Source organism: Acanthopagrus latus, chromosome 24 (assembly GCF_904848185.1).
Source record: "Acanthopagrus latus isolate v.2019 chromosome 24, fAcaLat1.1, whole genome shotgun sequence".
Classification (NCBI taxonomy): domain Eukaryota; kingdom Metazoa; phylum Chordata; class Actinopteri; order Spariformes; family Sparidae; genus Acanthopagrus; species Acanthopagrus latus.
Window position 1 is genome coordinate 1,079,461 of NC_051062.1, and position 5,540 is coordinate 1,085,000.

The following is a 5,540-nucleotide window of genomic DNA, read 5'->3' on the forward strand; positions in this document are numbered from 1 at the left end:
TGGAGGAGTTTAAGTATCTTGGGGTCTTGTTCACGAGTGAGGGTAGGATGGAGCGTGAGATTGACAGGCGGATCGGTGCGGCGGCCGCAGTAATGCGGTCGTTATTCCGGTCTGTCGTGGTGAAGAGAGAGCTGAGTCGAAAGGCGAAGCTCTCGATTTACCGGTCAATCTACGTTCCTACCCTCACCTATGGTCATGAACTTTGGGTCATGACCGAAAGAATAAGATCCCGGATACAAGCGGCTGAAATGAGTTTCCTCCGCAGGGTGGCGGGGCGCTCCCTTAGAGATAGGGTGAGGAGCTCTGTCACCCGGGAGGAGCTCGGAGTAGAGCCGCTGCTCCTCCACATCGAGAGGAGCCAGTTGAGGTGGCTCGGGCATCTGTTTCGGATGCCCCCGTGACGCCTTCCACGGGAGGTGTTCCTGGCATGTCCCACTGGGAGGAGACCCCGGGGAAGACCCAGGACACGCTGGAGCGACTATGTCGCCCAGCTGGCCGGGGAACGCCTTGGTATCCTCCCAGAAGAGCTGGAGGAAGTGTCCGGGGTGAGGGAAGTCTGGGTGTCCCTGCTCAGACAGCTGCCCCCGCGACCCAGTAACGGATAAAGCGGTAGAAGATGGATGGATGGATGGATGGATGGATGGATGGATGGATGGATGGAAATTAAATAAAGATTAAAACCAGTAAAAATGCGAGAAACCAGTCAAGAATAAGAGAACTGAAAGTCAAAGTACTAAAAGCTGACTTACCCTGACTGGCCTCAGGTGTCTCTAAAAGGAAATAAAGAATGTGCAAATATGCAAGAAAAAGAAAAAACAAACAATAATAAATGGACAACAAAAAGCAATGTACAACACAAAGCAATATCTCCCAATATAGACAGGACAATTTCCACTGAAAGGAAACAATCCCGCTAACAGGGAGTGATCACTGTCTTAGCCAAAATACAGAGAAGCGATGAGCCCCAGTCGTCTGCTGCCAGAGCCCACCTCCTGGCACTCTTCATACCTGTCGTGGTGTGCCGTTCGCATTGCGCAGTGGAACGGCTTCTGCTTTGCAGCTCCTCCCAAGTGCCCTGGGTGAACCGCCTTGTTGATCAATCGCTGCACGTCCGCTGCGGACAGTGCGGGAGAGGAGCACTCGTTGAGTGTTTTCCGTTGACGTTGTCGTCGGGGGAGAGCGCGAACGTAGCCCACCACTATCACAAATTATGCAGTCGAAATTACCACATTTGGGGAATTCGCAGGGGTCAGCACGATCAGAGTGCAATGGCCGAGCCTCGCCCTGGGTGAACCACTTTTTTCACTTTTTAGAAGCCTTTATTAATTTAATTCAAAATTGTTACAGTCATACATGAATCCCGCAATGACGATATCCTGTCACCAATAGAACTACTGATCAATCAATCATTAACAGTTACATTTCGGCCAAGACATTGAAAAATAGTTTCAGACATATATGAATCTCTCAATGACAACATCCAGTCACCAATAAAACCTTTAATCAATAACTAAGATTTTTATTTCTGCCAAAGCACATTTCATTGACAGACACACAAACCAAATAGACATTACCTACAGTTTTTTGTTTGTTTTTTTCTTTACCAATTTAAAAAATTGTCCATCAAAGCAGCAGGAATTGTCCCTATTTTCCACCAGTTTTTCATTTCTTGATCATTATACTTTAGTTTATCTCTGATGATATAATCCCTAACACTTCAAAAGCCAACCTTTGCCACAGAATCTGGTGAAATAGGGAACTTTTTAACAGCAGTTAGGTTTCTGCATTTCCAGATACCTTATGTAATACAGTTGATGACTGCCCACCACCTTTCATTTTTGACCTTTTCATTAGTGTCAATGTTTCCATATAAAACATCCATTATATTTGGGGCTCTGAAAAGGTCTGTTAACCATGGTTTTACAATTTCCCACACAGCCTTTGAAACCAAGCATGACCAAAACCGATGGGCCACATCCTCGACATTAATACAACCACTCATTGGACATTTTGCACTACGTGTGCAACTCCGTCTTAGCAAGAAGACTCTTGTAGGGACACAAGTTTGGGCTATCTTCCATGCCAGGTCTTTATGTACATTTAACAAAAACTGTAAGTTTACATTTTCCCATACTCTGAAGCATTGGTTTTCTGGTAGGATACCTACTGGCACAAGCCTAGAGTTAAGAGGTGAAAGGCTACCCTCCACATCAACCCTATATATTTTACCACCTGTTGACCACTCTAGCTTACCATCCTTAAAGAGTGTCAGAGCGTTCTTGTATATTGCTGGCCTACTTTCAGCATATGGTGTACAAAGAGAGACACTTTGACTCATACCTCTATACATCATGTGACCCACCCAAAACTTGGCAAAATGAAACCACAGACTGGTATTACACTCTGTAAAAAAAAAAAATAAAAAAAACAGCATTCAGAATTGGTGTTAAAAAAAGGGAGTCAAGTTTGGCTCCTAACTCTGGTACAGCTTTCCCTCCTTTTAACAGAGGTTTGTACATGACTTCTCTTTTAACATGTTCTTGCTGAGAGCTCCAAAGGAATTGGAACATTGTGCGTCTCAAAGAGGTGAGGAAGGTCTTGGGTGCTGGTAGTGTGGCCGCCAGAAACGTCAAGGAGTAGCTGGGAGTCTTGTTTCCCAATTTAGAGTTTCCATACCCTTTCCAATTTCCACTCCCAAAATTTTTACCCTATCTTTTTTTTCCCATTAACCCTGTATCAAGTTTGTTTTCTCGCCAATTAAGGTAGAGGATCTCACTCTTGGCCCGGTTCATTTTGGCCCCTGACGCTTGAGAAAATTGCTCATACCACTGGAGAGTTTTGACCATTGACTTATTGCTGGTACAAAGGATTGTCAAGTCATCCATATACAATGACATTTTAGCCTCCTTCCCATTACTACCAGGGACAAGAAGGCCATTAATATCGGTGTCCTGTTTTATCCCACAGGCTAGAGGCTCCATGGCGAGGACAAACAGGCTGACGGATAGTGGGCATCCCTGTCTGACCCTTGATTGAATCTTAATAGGTTCAGTGAAGTGGCAGTTGACTCTACTAGAGCAATCAAAATACAGTAAATTAATCCATGCCCTCAACTGCGGGCCAAACCTCACCAGTGTTTGCTTTAGATATTCATGGCTAAATCTAAATCCAGGCCAGCAATACAAAGGGGTACATTGCGGTCTATGGCATACAAGTACAAGTCTCTTATTAAAGCAAGATTGTCACACATGGAGCGGCCGTGGACTACACAGGTCTGCTCCGCCCCAACCAACCTCTCTATCACCTCTTGGATGCGAAGAAAGATGGCTTTGGCTATAATCTTACGGTCAACCCCAAGGAGTGTAAGGGGGCGCCAGTTTTTAAGATCTTTTTTCTCACCTTTTTTAAAGAGTAGGGAGATAGAGCCTTCCTTTAAGGATGGTGGCAGTGACCCCAATACTGTACAGCTCTAAGAGAGGCTCTTTTAACTCTGCCCAGAAGGTAGTATAAAATTCTATTGGCAAACCCTCCGCCCCTGGGGCCTTATTATTTTGCATACTTCGTACTGCTTTTGTGAGCTCATGCAGAGATATTTTATCATCAAGTTTTCCTTTAGATTCATAGACATATTTATTTACTTCAGATAGAAGCTTTTCTAAGGCTGTCTTATCTAAAATTTCACTTTTGTAGAGATCAGAGTAGAAGGTGTGTACACAGCTGAATATCTCATGTAATTCTGTTTTCTCTTGTCCATCTTTATCCTTGAGTCCCTCTATAAAACATTTTTGGCCTAGCTAGTTTCCTAAAAAAATATCTAGAACATTTTTCATTGTTCTCAATGTGGTGGACTTGGCTGCATATCAGCAGTCCCCGACTGGCCCCTATGGAGAGGTGAGACATCTCTCTCTTTAATTTAACTGTATCCTCTGCCACATCAAGACCAGAATAAGACATTGTGTAAAATCTCTGTAGATTTACCTGGTGTTTCTGTAGTTTCAGACATCTCTTTTTTTGCTGTTCTTTTACCCCAATCTATAAAGAAGTGTTTTGCTCTAATCTTTATTTCCTCCCACCATTCCCCCATTAGGTTGAAGAAGGGCTTCAGGGAGAGCCACTGGTTCAGTTTGACCCTAAATTCACTGACCACCTTTTCATCTTGCAGTAGCGATATGTTCAGCTTCCATGAGCCTCTACCTTTTTGCATGATGTCTTTAAACATGACAGAGCATTCAATTGTATGGTGGTCAGAGAAGAACACAGGGGTAGTTGCTGTGTCGACAACCTGCAGCCCCATTGATGTCAGCAGAAAGTCTATTCTGGAATGGGTAATGCCATTGGACCAGGTGTACCCCGATAAAATTGGATTTTTTTGAGCGGTAAGCATCCTTCAATCGAAAATCTTTTATGATGTTTTGTAGGATTTCAGAACTAGAATCAGGCCTTACTGTGGAGGTGGTTAGTTTATCCTGTCTGCTTACCAAGCAGTTGAAGTCACCGCCCAGAATGACCCCTCTGCTGCACAACAAAAGCGGCTGTAATTCTCTGAGTACTGCTAACCGCTCTTGAAGCTCCACTGGACAATACACATTGATTACTCTAAACTTGTTGCCGAACCATGAAACATCAAAACAAAGAATTCTCCCATCAGTTACTCGTCGTCTTGCCCTTTAAATAATATTGCAACCCCTGAGGATCTGTTTTTGTTGTCACCTGACCATACTGATGGCCATGCCTCCATGTGTCCTCAAAGACCTTGTAATTCTCCCTGAAGGATAAGTTACATTCTTGAAGTAAAAATATATCTTTCCCTTCTGAATGTAGAAAAGTGAAGGCTGACAAACACTTTACTGGGTCATTGAGTCCTCTAGTATTGAGGGATGCTATGGAGAGAGGAGCCATGGGATGTAGTTCAGGGCGGTCAAGAGTGTTAGTTCAGTGACAAATTATGGGTCAACTACTTTTTCCTAATGAGCTTCTTTTTCTTTGGTTTTGCAGCTTTTTCTGCATTTCTCGACATGTCTTTGATCTGTGTAGTAGAAGAGAAGGCAACTACCACATCTTGTTCTAAAAAGGGGTTTGAGGTAGGAGAAGAAACGGGCCAGTTGGTATGAGGAATCACAGAAGGGTTCGAAGGAGAAGATCCACCGGATATTGTAGACTTATTTTGGCGTTTCCTTGTAGGAGAGCTTACCGGGTCTGGTACCAAGGAAGTGGTGATGGGAAGGAGCAAAGAGGCTTGTGTTGGTAGGGGGGGCTTCTTTAGCCTGATCTGTGGAGATTTGAGGGGTGAGATCGGATACTGTTGCCAGATTGGCTGCAGATGACGATATCACAGGTTGGCTGTTCACTGAAGAGGAGGCAGATAAGCCTGGTGATGGGTGGACGGTGATTCTTGGCCACTGGGATTTTGAACCCTCTAACTCCTGGAAGAGAAGATCGGCCGTTGACTCTTGAAGGGGGATGCTAGCCAGCACGTTTCCCTGCCTCCTGTAGTGTCACCGGTGTCAACTCCATGGGCGAGGCTAGCCCATTTTTAGGGG

General features: G+C 44.4%; 1 non-coding gene across 1 annotated transcript; it reads right to left on the minus strand.

Annotated features, from left to right (window-relative positions):
* Positions 1-1,170: 1,170 nt before the first annotated feature.
* Positions 1,171-1,334, minus strand: LOC119015801. The gene has a single exon (XR_005073544.1). It is a non-coding gene; the product is annotated as a U1 spliceosomal RNA (small nuclear RNA).
* Between the last annotated feature and the right edge of the window lie 4,206 nt (positions 1,335-5,540).